The 16894-nt window shown below is 39.3% G+C and overlaps 1 pseudogene; it reads right to left on the minus strand.

The window, feature by feature from the left end:
* Positions 1-152: 152 nt before the first annotated feature.
* Positions 153-16894, minus strand: part of LOC147458331 (uncharacterized) — a 33288-nt pseudogene continuing 16546 nt past the window's right edge.

Genomic DNA, 16894 nt, shown 5'->3' on the forward strand with positions numbered 1-16894 from the left:
GCTAGGCAGCACCTCTACGTGCACATCCTCTAATGTACTCTCCTCAGCCTGCTCCACCAATATTTCAAATTTGGCATCAAAAGAGTTGTTGTCCATGCTCTCTCCAGATTTTCGATTGTAGATAGGATGTTGGCTCTTATGATAAAATAATCCTAGCAATAGTGTTTCCACCTACAAATTACAATTAGAGTGTAATCTAATTGAAGAAGCTTCAAGAAAACTATGACCATGCTTTTTCAATCAGCAAATAGCTTTACTTACTCTCTCAATATCAATGGTCTTTTGCACATAACCATCGGGGATCAAATAAGGATGGTGTGTATCATTTTGAATCCCATCTCAATGGCATGGCCAGACACAATGCCAAAGTGATCAGTGGCGCTTAATTTGATTTACCACCCATTGTCTACCGCATACTTAGAAGCTATTATGGCCACTTTCTTACTCAATTTTTGAGAGAATTGATTCCATGGATATTAGGCAATGTAAAATTATTTTAAATTCCAAAATTATCATAGAGTGGAGGTGCCCATTAAGGTTTTGAAGAATGCATACCTTGTTCTCCAAAAATTGCTCAACTTTAAAATTTGTTGGAAATCCGCAAACAAAAGAGAGGCCACTTCATTGCTCTTTTCCCCATCAACATTGGCTGAATGTAGAAAATTCAAGATCCTGCATATGATCAAACACATGTATTTCAAACATTCACAACACACACCACATATTCAATCTTTTTTCTCACATGTATTTACCAATTCTCATCATCGAGAGAATTTTTATAAACATCTGTCATGTTGCCAATAATGGTTACATCATAATGTATGGAGGGCACTGCATAATCTACACATAAAATATTTCATCAAGATTGTTGAGTAGACAAAAAGTGACGACTAGATATCTTTACAAGCAAGTTTACCAGTGGAACCTTGAGCACCTATTTTTTTCTTTTTAGGGGACTTCTTGGGATTCTGGGATTTAACAAATTCCAATCCTTTCTTTATAGAGGAGATTGTACTAGTGTCTACTCTTTTTGAAGAGGTGGCTTTCTTGGAAACTGGGCCAATCTCCTCAATAACCTCTTCATTTCTTTCAAGATCGTGCTCTAAAGTAAACAAGAATATGTTTTTCTCACAAAATTAGTCTAAATAATATGAGCACTTCAACAATTTTGTACTTTTTATAAATGCATAAAAGTGACCTTTATATCAGTTCCCTTCGTCGTGCGGGTAGGTGCCTCTAGTGTTATCTAGCCACCAAGGGCAATACTCAATTTCCCAAGCAAGCAAACCATGATCTCTCATCCATAGTGGATACATACACTCCTCAGAAGAGAGATCTCTCCAACTTTGAACAACAATTGGCAATTTCTCCAACAAAGTTCAATCATAAATCTGAATTAGCCATCTACATACAATTCATTTAACTTTCTTTGAGCTCCTTTACCTAGTGACTTATTTACTATACAAACTCTAAGTGGAAAACAAAATATTAACCATAAAGATATAAATTGTATTACCTGAATAAAACTCTCCTTGAAGATTCCATGAGCCCTGTGATTTTTTCATCCAACTCTTTTGCGTTGAGCTTACTCCAAATCTCCATTAAATCTTTATCAATGTGCTCCCTCAACCGATGATGAAACCATGCTTCAAAATACTACGGCAGTTCATCAATCATTTTCCCTTTGATCATTAGGCATTGCTTCAAGATACTTCCCCAATACCATTCTTTACACAAATACATTCTAAATTTCATGGCACTAATATAAAGCTCAAAATTAACATAATCTACACGGCAATTCATCAAAGAGTTCAATATTTCCTTATTCCTATAAAGAAGAAAATAAACAACCCATAAATGCATTAATTCATTTGATGATTTCATCTACATTTTTGGGCCAAGGATTATTACCTCTCCGGTGATATTTTAGAAGTTGCCAAAAAGTGGATCTTGTATCTTGTAAGGCCCACCTAATCCTTTTCTCTTACCCAATTGAAGTTAAATAACAAATAGAAGAACCCTTGGTCATTGGCGGGGTTGGCAATGGCCAATATCTATGTTGTGTTCGCACCAAATGAAATCCAGTCCTTGTCAACTTACTATTTTGTAGAAATTCAAACATGAAAGGTGATAAGAGAAAGTGTTTACCTTATAAGCCCTTTCTTTGAATAATTTTTTCTACTCTTCGGCTAAAAGCACACTTTGGTGGTACAAAAAGGACTGTCCTTGACAGCACCTTTGACAATCCTTTGAGTTGCAATTTCTACAAGTCACATGAAAAATTACCTATCATAATATGTATCAGTGGATAGATCTTCAAAAGAAGAATTCAAAAACACAAGGTCCAAGAATTTATCAAAAGTTTAATATTTTGGGGGAAAATGGAAGCCAAAAGCTGGAAGGAATAAAACCACCACTTGTTTAAACCTGTATTCCCTTAAAAAAACTCCTCTAAGACAAACAACCCCCATTTCAAAAGATGAAAAAGAATATAGATCATCAATAGAATTCCTCACACACAACCCAGTGCTTGAAGAGCTCATCGAAGACTAGTATAATCCAAAGCTACAATCTAAGGTAATAGAAGAAGGACTCAAGATGGAAACTAGGGAAAAGTAGCCCCTACTCACCACAACTAGCATGGAGATGTTTTGAATATATTCTTCTATACTTTTTTGCACGCAAGGGAGCTAAGACAAAAAATCTCTAGAGGTATAAGAAGAAATGAAGGTACCCCTTCACTTGGACATCCATTCAAAATACGTGCAATTGGTGTAAGGAAAGCAAGATTTGGCCAAACTCCATTAGCACATACCCCATCCTGAGATGGCTGCTTCCATATGCCCACCCTAAATTAGTGAACCCTAGGCCTACCCAATCACAACACACCCAAAAATCCCATAAAGAAAACCGTTAAGCTAGCTAGGATCTAGAAATGGTGGCTCTAGAAATCCAAATCTTATGGAACCAACTCATGGTGGTTGTAGAGCCTAAAGAAATCACTAAGGAGGATAGTGCATTATTGCAGACTCACCTAGTCTCCTCATAGCAAGTTCTACTCAAATACATTGCCACTTATAGTCAAAGGGACATATTGTTAGTGAAATGCACTACTTCAATTGTCCCTTCAAGAGAAGTAATTGCACCATAGAAACAAGTAACAACAAGGATCAAACTCTAACCACCAAACAACAAGAAGGAGTGCAACTTTGCTTTAAAAATGAAGACCTAAAATTAAAGATTCAACCGGTCAGGGTGGCCATGGAGGGAGAGGTTGCAACCCGCCAATCAATCAACTATACAAGAATCTCTTGGCAATGTTGATGCGGTCCTATGAAGGTTACAACTGATGAGGTTTGGTTCAAAGAATTAGGAACTAAAAGAGATCAGCAAGTTAAAGAAACAAAAAAGCTCCATAAGAGGATCAAAGCCAAACAACTCAAAGCAAGCTCAATCCACTTGGTCTTTACAATAGGGTTTTCTTTTCCAAATGTTGACCCTCTTTCATTTGAGCATGAGCTTGAGTATCCAAAAGAGAGCTAGCAACCATGGGAATTTGTGCGGACCACCATTGAGTATGATTAAAAAAATGGGGAACTCTTGACCCCATCGATGCACCAAGACATTTCAAAGCCACAAAAAATTGTCATGTCTTAGTTAGGGTCAAGTGCTATCATTGGGACCAAGGCGTGTAATTTAAAGTTGTGCAGGTCAAGCATACTCTCTATAGAGGTCCACAACTCAAATTTGCTCTAGGAAGGCACCATTAGACTCCAAAAACTTTAGAGAATCAAGCCAAAGCAAAATATCCAAGTTTGAGCATAAAGTTAAGTTATCGTGATACGAAACAAATGGAGCCTGGGTCAAATTGGGAATTTTACATCATTTGATCATGAGGTTTGCACACATTGCTATGTGTTCATTACATCATTTGAGATCACTTTGGACACAAGAGTACTTCACAGGATTTTTCAACAAAAACTTTCAGACCAAAAGTGTTATTCGGACAAATTTTAAATTTTAGGTTTCCTTTTTAGTGCATAATTGTGTTCTAAAGTATGTGGCAGATATGTGGGATGAGTTTGAGTGAGTTTTGAATAAATATTTAATTAGCACAATACTAAAAAATTACACATACTTTGGTGCAATCACTTTGCTTATCTTTCCTCCACAGTCTTTTTGCCATGCTCACCAAGTTATACATCATTTGGATCACAAAAACCCGCAGGATAAATCAAATTTTCAATTCTAGAGCTTTAAAGTCAAATTTGGCTTCCTAGTGATCCGAAATTGACCAAAATTTCACAAGGGTATTGTCTTAATTGATATAATTAACTGCTCATGTCCAAAGTCCAACTTTAGCATAAAGTTAAGTATCATGATACTTAGCACTTTTCATAAGCTGGGATTTTTTCATCACCAATGGTTCTTTAGTTGAAGCCAATTTGGACTTCAAAATCACTATTGATCTTACAAAAAACCAATTTTAGACTTTGGAAACTTGGTTTTGGGTTTTTATTTATTTAATGGCTCTAGGTCACTTGGGATTGCACATATAGTCTCAAGCAAATAAGTAAATTCAAGCCATGTGGAAAAATATATTTGCTATGTATAATTTTTAGTTTTGTGATACTTAACTTGCTTGCAAAATTTTGCTTTTACTAACTCTCTGCATTCTCCCATGTGCTTAGACATGTTATGTATTAAAAAATTAGATTTTGCAATGGTTTTCACTGCTCAACTATGGAAACATTTGTCTTCAGTGGAAAAGGCACTAACTTTTAAATTCTAGATTTTTGGAATCTAATAGGAAGAATGTCTAGGATCATCGGAACACACCAAAGAAAAAAAGGATTTAGCACATATAAACTCATATCAGCTTGAGAAAATTTTTGAAGTTGCTCACTCAAAGACAAAAATCCTGCAAACAAGCTAACAGATAGCCATGCCATGGCATGACATGGGGTAAGAAGGGGGGAATGCTAGCTATTGAACTAACATATGATGCCACTAGAAGTAGAAACACATGCCACATAAAGAGAGATTCCACATTGTTTTTGTATCCATGATTGTATTTATTATTTTTAATGGTGGAGATGAGAGATCTTATTGATTAGATTGGGGCCGATGGCTTCCAGCATGTATCCAATTTGTCTACAAACATTAGTTCACCAGTTTTGTGAGACATGCTGGCCAAAGGACCAAAAGTTATAGGGTGTATCTCTTGTCAAAATCAACCCACTAAATTTAGGCCTATTGTTTGGTAAATGTTTTGAAACTAGCATCTATTTGATGGATTTGAGGCACTAGGGTGGTCTTAATTGGTCTTGTCTATCATCATGGCAAGTTTGGTTGCAATCCATTGGTTGCAATCCAATAGCTAGCCCTAAAAGGATTGAAATGGCTAATCATTACACTAATCAGACTTGGAGCAGCCTAACCTAAGCAACTTTACATAGCCTACCATAACACCCTAAACACAACCATTGATTAGCAGCCAAACCCTAAGTTGCTAACCCTAAGCGGCTAGCCCTAGGAAAATTGAAATGGTCGAATGCTACCTAACCCAAGTTGGAGTGGAAAAACCTAAAGCCACTAACCCTAAATAGCTAGTCCTAAGCAGCCTAAATAGGCAAAATGCAAAGTACTAACACCTAAGCGGCTAGCCCTAGGCAAATTGAAATGGTCGAATGCTACCTAATCCAAGTTGGAGTGGAAAAACCTAAAGCCACTAACCCTAAACAACTAGTCCTAAGCGGCTTAAATAGGCAAAATGCAAAGTACTAACACCTAAGCGGCTGGCCCTAGGAAAATTGAAATGGTCGAATGCTACCTAACCCAAGTTGGAGTGGAAAAACCTAAAGCCACTAGCCCTAAACAGCTAGTCCTAAGCGATTTAAATAGGCAAAATGCAAAGTACTAACACCTAAGTGGCTAGCCCTAAGCGGTTAACCCTAAGTGGAAAACCATAAGCGATTAACCCTAAACGGATTGAAACAATCCAATTGCTTATCCTAAGCGGCATACCCTAAGTGAATTCTTGAAATGGCTAAAGTAATGCGACACTAAGCCGACTTAGAGTGACCAAATCAAAAGCCATTAATTTTAATCGTAAGTGGGTAGTCCTAAGCGACATGAAACAGTCAAATTAGGAATAACGTTAACTAACACCTAATTAACACTAGAATGGTAACCTAATAAGACATAAAAGTGTCCTTTCAGGGTTTTGGGAAAAAAATCCAAAACCATAGTAGGTCCACTCATTTTGAAAAATCCTTTCATGAGCTTATAGTTCAATAACTACTACAAATGGAAAAAATGAGAAACTTGTAATTTTTCTCATCCCTTGGTCACTACAAGCCTCCAAAGTTGATGGACCAGTGCATTTTGCCCAAAACAGCAATTTCTTACGACTGATTGCATATAAATAAGAGTGGAAATTTTTGTAGGACATGAGATAAAATTCCCCGTTAACTTCAATGGGTTGGTGACCAAAACATATGGTTGCTTTTACCTCACTAATGTTTTTTTGGGCAAAAAAAATAGGTACAAAAAAGTTGCATTTTTGCCATTCTACGGACCTATCATCAAAGTTTCTATAGTCACTCTCAATACAGATACTATATACATGTCTTCTTAGTTCCCTTTGGGCCTCTGGATTCAAAAGGAGCCATGGAGCATGTCAAAAGGATAATGGATCTCTTACAATTGGAACCTTGGGGGCAAATGATAAAGTGCTAAATACAGCAAACATGAAAAAACTGGGTTTAGCATTATGACCTCTAGAAACCCATAGAAACTACTCAATATCTAGCCAAGTTTGTAGTCTATGATTAGATATGGTTACTACCTACAAAATACACACAATTGGCCTAAGAAACTCGCAATATTGAGAAAGTTATACTTGCAACTCTAAAATGTATCGTATTCTTCAGCAATCAAAATACTCAACCATCATCATATACTATGCTATATAGCATATTAGGTCCCCCAAAACTCAAGTAAGATTAGCTTTATGTTATGCATTACACTTACACAATCAAAATTGAATTTGGATATCAAGAAAGCCACCAAAAAAATCATAAAAGTGCTAATTTTGCCCAAAAAACAGGATTATGCAATTCTTGTAAATTGGTCATAACTTTCAATTTTAACACTTAGCTCTCCCTACAAGCATCAAAACATGTTGAGAACTATGAAGGCCTAACCTCTAGCCATCTAAACCTCACAAACATGAAGTTTAGAGTGGTATAGTTGCCAAAAATTGAAAAAAAGCCAAAAACAGGACCCGTTTTTTCACACAGTTTAGGTTCAAAAATGTTGTGCAAGAGTAAGGTTAATGGTGAGATCGATACTCAAAAAAAAATGCTAAGTTTTTTTCAGCTCATAAGGCAAATTTGTGGATATATAGCACCTAGAAATTCATTTTCATACTCTTCAAATAATTCAAGAAAAATGGTCACTTAACAGGACACAAAAGTGTCCAAGGACATAAAAGTGTCTTGTTACCATTCTAGTGTTAATTAAGTGGCTAGCCCTAATTAACAAGATCCACGTGTTTTGGTATGCGGCAGGTGGTAGGTTGTCGGCCATGCCGATAGCATGGTACACAATCCTTGTCAAGACTTCTGGTGCACCCAGGTAAGTGATCTTCCCTTCTTTCTTTGTGCCCTTCAGAGTGGTCAAGGTATAATGTGAGTGGTCCACCGGTTTCCTGGTTGTTGACTTGAGAACTTGTGTGAAAATGGCGACAACCGCGTGATTTGGTGTGGTATACCTTGGCGGCCTTTTTGCCAGGAAGTGGAAGTGCTGGTGGTATAATCGCTCTGGTTCTTCCACTTGCTTGTAAATTAAATCTGCAAAGGTGGCTACGGCGGTTTCCTTGGTGAAAGTACCTGCCGTTTTCCTATCCCTTGCCCTCATGGTCATTCCTTTGTGGGCAGTCTGAGTGCCTCTGCCACTATTTCTTTAGTTATTACCACTTCGACCTTATTTCCCTGCGTGTCAAAAATTTTGGCAGTTCCATCTTCTTTAATCGTGGATAAAATCTCGTAAGCCATCTGAAAATCCACTCCGCATGGCTCCTGTTCATAAAAGTCTCTGAGTCCTAGCCTGCGGTTGGCTTCTTTGGTCTCAGGCTTCGCGGCGACATCATACACTTCTTTGGGTAGGAGTTGCAACTCTACCTGATGTCCCTCTTCACTCTTGAATCTATCGATGAAAACTGTGGTATGATGCTCTTCTAGCTATTCTTTTCAAAGATATGCTGCCTTGGTGTCTTTGACTAAATCTATATCTAATTGGTATGCGGGCAGCTCCTACAACTTTTCCTTCTGGTTGAGCTTCTTCTTGGTCCTCTCTGCAGCTTGTATGGCTCCTATTCAGTGAATAGAGTGTCAAAGTTAGCAGATTTGTCGGAATTTTCTCTGAAATATCCTTTAGTCTGAAATGCTGACAATTTTGGTCCAATTTGCTTCAAATAAATTTTTGAACAAGCATAGATGCATAAAAACATGCAAGGAACAAAATTCTAAAGTCCAAATAAATTTTTGCAACCAAAGTAAATAATCGTGATTATTTACAGTTGAGTATGTTTTTCAACATTTTGCAAACTTGGCATCACATGCTTGAAGTATATACCAAATATATACTCTGAGTGAAATATAGACTCATTTGGATGCAAAGGGGAAATATGGACTCATTTGGATGCACAAGGTGAAATGGTACCAGACTTTGGCTTTAGGTCTCTGAAACAGTAGATATAGTGGAAATTTGAGATTTTTGGTTTTTGGCATGTAATAGGTGTGTACATATGATAGGTGAGGTGATGATAGAATTTCCAAGCAAAAATAGTGCGAAAGTAAATAATCGCAATTATTTACAACAGTGACAAATTTTTGCAAAACTTACAAATTTTGACCTAAACACATTCTATACACCTAAAACAAGTCCTAAATTGAATTTGGTCAAGTTTGGTCATGCCAGCATCACTTTGTGCTTTGTCGACTCTAAAATCACCGTTTTCTGTTACTACACTGCCTGTTGAGTTGGTCAGTCAATTTTGAGGCTTTGGACTTGTCCGCAACATAGTCGTGAAGCAACTCATCTAATTCTGGCTCATTTGGAGTCAGTTTGACCCCGTATATCGAATTTGACGCTTTGTAGGCTTCGAGTGGTTTACTGCTTTTTGAGGGCTTTGCTTGATTGATTTAACTAAACCAATCACATACATTGTATATGAACCTCGTAGGCAAGCTATCTGTGGAGTCATATTAGAATTCTAGCATTTGCCAAAAACCTAGCTTTTCTACTGGGGATCCCCTTGACCCATACCGAATGGTCAACTGATGATATAGAAAGGTTCTATTATGTTAGGTCATACTACAGTTCAAATCCCATCTGATTTGGTCGAGCTGACAGGCCGCTATGGTCAGTTTTTGGTCGTAGGTCTTCATGCACTGCTCGATTTCTAGGGTTTTTTCTAGGGGTTTAGACTAGCTACCGGCCGTACAAAATGGATCACTGACGAGTAAAGAACTTACCCCTCATGTCTCGTGTGAGAGAGCGCTGAAAACGGGCAACTGTAGACTCCGGAAAAGACGCACGAAAGAGGTCGAAAGCTCTCTCTACAAAGGCTGCAAGTGGAAATGAGGTGGTTTTAGCCTACGTTGGATATCTATACGCGGACTTCCCGAACCAATTTTTCTAGATTCCTTCATTAATCCTACTAGGCTGTGAAATCTATGTTAGACTCAAAATTTTTCTTAATAGGATTCCAGTTGGTCCTTCTGGCAAGAATTTTGCAAAAGTAGGTGTGGTCGCCTAATTTAGGCTTCTCGCTTCCATCTTCTGATTTCATCAAAAACATTTGTGCTTGTCCGTCTTGTCTTTCTGATCACCATATTGTCTTTCGTTTTTCCATCTGAGCTTCCTTGCTATTTATTATTAATTTTTGACCTGTTTATTGAAAAAAGTAAAGTGAAACTCCAATAATTAAGAAAATCCACTGAAAAACACAGCTTTATTGTTTTTTGTTGGATTTTTCTATTTTTAAGTCTCATTATCAATAAAAAATAAAAAATATCCAAAAAGACTATTTTTTAATGATTTTCTGATAGTATATACACTATTTACACTCGTCGAGAAGATATTATCAGTGAATTCTCTTTATGATGAATTATAAGGGCATTATTAGGTAATTTTGCAAAAAATCACACGTTAACATCGAAATTTTTCCTCTGTCTTCAAAAATTGCCCTTAATTACTTAGTACTTAGTGCCCTTTCACCCCTCCTAGATGGCGTACTCCGGGGCGACTGTGTGCATGGGTTGAACAATCGTGTCTATGCATAGTCATGGTTGGCTCTACCATGCTTTGAAGATCAATGCAATTGAAACCATTATGATGTGCAAGAGCTAGGTCTTGAGTAATTAACTCAAGGGTTTCTGATGTCGAGGTTTGCTGCTTATGTCTTTCAAAGAGAAAATCTTGTAGCTTGTGTGCTCTCTATTTGATTGTACCATCAGGATGCTTCAACACATTGATTACTTGAGTTGTCGGTAGCACTTTTGACTATTGTCAAGCTTTTTCTCACCATTGATAGCTTGGTCTGCTTGGTGCTGTATGGTGTGGTGGAGTCTTCTGAGACATGACTCACCATTGCTTGATTGGTTTGACAGTTGTGGAGAAGATAAGTGCTCCTTTTTCTTCCAAACCAATTTCACGATAGGTTCCTTGTTCGGAGGTGCTCATCTCTGTGTTTTTACCCTTGGAATCTTCTTTTGTTTTGTCGGTGAATTTTTAGGCACCCAGATTTGAATCGGCTTATCGTTAAGCTGTGCTTTTGGTACCCAAATTTACATGACTCCTTGCATGCTATGTATAGCATTTTCTTGTCGAGGGGATGGAGAAGATTGAATACTTTGTGAATTGTTCTACTGATTGCTTCCTTTCCATTCCTCCTTGCCCGGTGCAATTGGAACAATGACTTGCCCACCTTTAGGTGATAGCTTGAGCTAATTTGTATCCCAATCTGGTACTGCTTTGTATGTCCGCATCCAGGGAATTCCAAGAATCATCATCTCATTCATGTGTTCATCTAGTAAGCATACAAACTGATGAGGACATGAGGGTGAAAGCATGGTTTGGTGGTACAAAAAAAGGACCTATTTTACTTCTACCAATGAAAAAGTGGGTACTGGTAAATTTTTTGTAGTTTAGGTCAAAATTTTTCGGACCTTATGTTTTTGGATTCTCCTTTTGAAGATCTATCCATTGATATATAGTATGATAGGTAGTTTTTCATGTGACATGTAGTAGAAATTGTAGCTTGAAGATTTTTCAAAGGTGATGTCAAGGACAGTTCTTTTTGTACCACCAAAGCATGCTTTTAGACATGAACATCCATGTACTATCATGTTCAAGTTAACTACTCTCAATGTTGGGGTTGGGTTCTTGCTGCATCCTTTGATTGTCACTATTCCTCTCAATGCTTGACTTGTTTCCTTCTTGTATGTGGAATAACAGACTGCATTTACTCTAGCGCCTATGTCGACCAAAGCATTGGTGCTATGATTGTTGAGTTGTACTTTGATGTGCAGGTCCATTCCATCTAACCATTCATCATCTGTTGAAACTGCATCTTTAGGTAATTCCCATTGTCGGTCATCTATTTCTAGAGTGTGGATGGGAATCAATATCTGTTGATTCTTGAGAGCAGCTTTCTATTTGAGTACCCAAAGCCGAGCTTCCTCTTGGGCTTCATCAATAACCTGCTGTCGTTTAATCTTCCTTTGCTTGACTGCATGCATTCTTTCTAGCTATTCATTGGTTAGCGGCAAATTGTATCTCTTTAAATGACATCCACTAATCCAATTAGCCATTGGATCACCATCTAGGGTGGACAATTTTACGGCTCCACTTGGAGATACATATGAAATGATAAACGGTCCGTTTCCCTTTTTCTTAAACTTGGGAATGTGTTGCTTAAGGGAATAGACTAAAACTAGGTCCCCTTTCTTGAAGATTTTTGTGATTAAGTGGGAATTAAAAAATTGTTTTTGTTTCCGCTTTTGTGCATAGATGTGAGCTACATCAATTAGCCTTTGCTCATCTAGCTTTTCCAAATCTTCAAGTCTTTCTGACAATTCATGTCCAGTCCACTCAAGAGTTTGTGCTACCCTTAATGTTGGCAATAGAAATTCTATTGGCAGTATGGCATAAAGACCATAAACAAGGTTAAAGGGTGTAGCATTTAAAGCTATTTTAAATGAAACTCGATAAGCCCATAGAGCAGCATGGAGATTCATTTCCCAGTTTTTCCTTCCTGAACTAACCACTTTAGTCAGCACCAAGCTAAGAATTTTTTTCATATGCTCAGCTTGTTTGTTTGCTTGTGGGTGTAGGGAGCTGATTTGTTATGGATGACCATAAACTCATTAAGAAAATACTCGATTACCTCATTAAGGAAATGAGTTCCCCGATCACTGACAATTTCTATTGGCAGTCCATATCTCGTGAATACATACTCATATAAGAAAGCAACAGTAGTTCTGGCATCATTCTTTTGAGTTGCTTTAGCCTCAGCCCACTTGGTCAAATAGTCCGTAGCTACAATGATATATTGAGCTTGGGTTCTATAAGTAGGTGGTTGTATTGGCCCAACAAAATCTATACCCCATTTTGCAAAATCTCTAGCCCCCATCATTGGTCCTAAGGGCATGCTATCTACACGTGTTGGCATTTTTTGCTCGTTGACAAGTATCACACCTTCGAACATATTCTTTAGCATCTACAAAAAGTGTTGTCCACCATATGCCTGCCATCAAGATTGCTCTTGCAGTGGTATCACTAGAAAAGTGACCTCCAGCTAATCCAGCATGTGCTTGTTCTATAATTGGAATAATACTCGTCTTCATTTGCACAAAGATGCAAATGTTGAGCCTTACCTCTCCGATATAATTGGTTCCCAATAAGAGCATAGTCTCTTGCTTCAGTTTCAATTGCTCTTTGACATCGTTTACTCATATCCTCAGAAAATGTTCGGCTTGATAAGTAAGTAAACAGATAGTTACTCCACTTAGGAATAGTTGACATTTGAAACAATGTTACATGAGGTACGGATGTTTGTTTTTGACATTGAGGAAATCCTTTACAAAAGATCAAACATCACTCCTCATAGTCGGCCAAAATACTCCAAGTCTCAAGATTCGTTGCATAGTTTGGTCTTTCGCAAAGTGAAGTCCTACTATGGTAACATGTGCTTGACTTAGGTACTGTTCTTTTTCTTCAGGAGATCAATATTCTGTCTCGATTTCTTTTGTATAGCCTACCAGCTAGTAATTGATACATAGCCGATTGCTCAATTAATCTGATTGTAATAGGAAGTGGTATTTGTGAATCCACTTGAGCTATTGTCATCAATGAAACAATGCTTTTCGACCATCAAGGTATCATCTCCACGGAGAACAAATAGGCATCTGGTAGATCATCGTCTACCCCTTTAGGTGATTCTCCTGAAACAATCCTTGACAAATGATCTGCTTGTTGATGTATAGTGCTCTTTTTTACAACCACAATGAAATCAAATTCTAGAAGAATGATGAATCATCTCATTATTCTTCCTCTGTTGCATGGCTTTTTGACAACGTACAACAAAGCTTGGTGCCCTACAAAGAACACAAACTTGTTGGCTAATAGGTAATGTCTATACTTTTTAACGGCATAGATCATTCCTAATCCTTCCCTTTTGTTGGGGTGTAGGCGTCTGTGCCTTGCCCGGCCGCCTAGAGTCTGAGCGCCCACTGACTTGTATACCTTATACATAGCATAAGTGTATAGGGGGCTGCTCACTCTTTGGAGTCTCCCTACCCACATTGTGTGTGTGTCTCCTTCTCTCTCTCTCACTCTCCATCTGTGGTGCTCCCCGATCCCCTTCAATTGGTATCAGAGCTTTGGCTTCGTGACAGATGGAGTGCTACAGAGAAGTGAGCTTTCGGCTATGGTGAGCTCGCTTTCGGTGGAAGCTTGAGATCGGTGAGCAAACACCAGATCTGTGCTCATGGAAGCTTGAGGGGAATTTCCAAGCTTGAGAGAAGAGTGTATTGCAAGTGTGTATGGTTATTTGCAGCCATACTTGCAGGAAGAATACAGATTTTCATTTTCGCAGGTCATTTTTCGGACCCCAAAAACAGTGTTTTTTGCATAACTTTTGCATACGGAATGCGATTTATGCAAGGTTAAGGTGTAACCTAGGGTTTTGGCACGCTACGGACGCAATGGTGATGTCCATTTGTGCTGATTTTGACCTCTGAAATTTCTGCAACAGCAGCAAGTTTTTGCTGCGTTTTTGGACTGAAAACAGTGTTTTTGGCATATTTTGCACACTCGGACTCGAATACATGTGATCCAGGAGTCTACCTTGGGGTTTTGGCATGCTCTGGACACGTTCGTCATATCAGAATTTTAAAATTCTGAACGCTGAATTTTTTGCAGCAGTAGTTGTTAATTGTGTGTCGAGGATTCCACACATGGTTTGCTCTCAGATGTGAGAGTGATATTTGCTGCAAGATTCCTCACAGGTGGGAGGATACGATGTATGCCTTATGTGGTTTGATGCTCAGGGAGACTAATATGATTGCATTTTGAGCTCGGCAATGTATGCCTTGAGCATGTTTTTTGGCAGTCACAAATAGAGCAAATATTTGTGTACTAGATTTGCAGGTGTTTGCAATGATGTATGCAAAGTGTGGAGATTGGTGCATGCATTTGGAGTGCGGTTTGATGTGCTTTGGTTGCTCATGGTTTTGAGCGTGCAGTCAGTTTGGTTACTGGTTTTGTGGCCGTTTTACTGACGAAACTCTGGCGAAATTTTCCCAGGAGTTTTATGTGTATCATTTATGCGATCTAGGTAGAGATTATGTGTTGCACTCAGCATTTGCGTACAGTGTTCTCTGCAGGTGGGAGATTTGTGCGTGTGTATGCATCGATACCGCACACTGTGGGCTTGGTGATTAGCTCATGGGTTTGACAGGCGTACATTTATCTTGGCACACTCACAGGAGTGAATGTTGTGATGTATGCTTGTGTGGCTACGAGCTAGGTAGCCTGATTCGAGCACTAATGACTTGAGGTTTTTCAGCAGGTTTCAGCTACAGGTTTACAAGTTTACAGGCAGGTTTGAGGGCTTATTTGGGCGCTGAATTTTCAGCCATTGTTTCCTCTTTGCAGGTGTCCATGTATGGCTCAGTTGTAGGCTGATCTGGGACACGTTTGTGACTTCTTTATGCAGCTGTTTAAGAGCTGAATTTTGGGGCTGTTTTGGGGTTGATTTGCAGCCATATTTGCAGACTTTTGTTTGATGCGATTCGAGCTAGTTTAGGGCTCATTTGGTTGACTTTGCGGGAGCTCTATTTTGGAGTGTGTCTCATAGGTTTTACATTGTGTTTCTGGCCATATTTGTAGACAGTTTCCAGGTGTTGTTGGTGAGGTGGTTTTGCTATCTGGCTTGCTACTTGTGCTCATGGCAGAGACAGGTGATCGATCAGATTGTGACCTCTCAGAGATGCGCGTGTTTGATGGGTCAGACTTTGCGGCATGGAGAGAGTGTATGCTTGATGCATTGACACAGCGAGGGTTGCATCGACCATTGAGTGGTGATGTAGGTAGACCTTCAAACATGTCTGACGATCAGTGGCAGGAGCTAGAGGAGATGGCACTATCTACACTCTCTTTGCACCTTGCGGAATCTGTATATGCTCTTGTTATGTATGAGACTACTTCGAGAGCACTTTGGCGCAGATTACATGAAATGTATGATAGATCTGAGTCATCATGGACTCGTGTGAGACATGTACATTCATGAGCACGCCGACACGTGACATGTTGGCATTGTGGTCATTCTGGACACGTTAGACGGCGCTGTTTTTGTCGTATGCGATATCGTAGGAGACGTGGCAGTCTCAGAGATGTATGTAGTGATACCATGGACTCAGTTGCTTTGACAGTTGAGGCACATGTAGTGTCGGAGTATACTAGTGACGGGGATGTCACTTTTATCTCGAGCTATGCACGAGATGCTATACATGTGGATAGTGCACTCCCTTCGCAGTGGTTGCTAGACGCAGATGCTATGTTTCATGTCACGCCGCATCGTGCATGGTTTTGTAGCTATTCTAGCGGGATGCTTGGCAATGTACGTTTGACCGATAGATCGGTGCATGCGATAGCAGGTGTAGGAGATGTGAGACTGTCATTACCGAGTGGTGCATCTTACTTGTTACGACATGTGCGCTATGTACCAGATTTGACAGTGAGTTTGATCTCGATTGGTCAGCTTAGAGATTGTGGATGTCAGATTTCGCTACGAGAGCGAGATTTTGTGATGCATTTGGGTTCGCTAGTGATTGCGAGAGGTGCCAGGAGTGGTACAGGTTACCCATTGCATGTGGATCACGTGAGAGACGGTGTTGTCTCTGTGATCATGCAGCCAGGTAGAGAGCGAGAGAGCAGGCGAGTCTCTTTTACTCATGGGTTGCAGGGTACTTTGCATGGAGTGCAGAGTAGTGAGCTCGTTGTGCACACAGTTGGGGCACGACTTGAGCAGTCACACAGAGAGGTGACAGAGTCAGACATGCATGCTTTGCTAGTGACTGAGCGAAGCAGAGAGTCAGTTGTGCAAGATACTTCTATGCAAGATAGACAGGTAGAGAGGTCTTGCTCTAGTGAGTCACGCCAGGAGGAGGTTGTGCAAGAGTCTATGCATACGGAGTTAGAGCATGAGAGCTCTAGTGAGTCACAGCAGATTGAGTGGTCATGTTTACAGTGGATGATTGCAGAGGAGGCTGAGATGTCAGCGATTATGCAGTCATTCCTTTCTATGCTCGACAGTGAGCAT

This window comes from Adiantum capillus-veneris, chromosome 5 (assembly GCF_014529385.1).
Source record: "Adiantum capillus-veneris isolate H3 chromosome 5, ASM1452938v2, whole genome shotgun sequence".
Lineage (NCBI taxonomy): Eukaryota > Viridiplantae > Streptophyta > Polypodiopsida > Polypodiales > Pteridaceae > Adiantum > Adiantum capillus-veneris.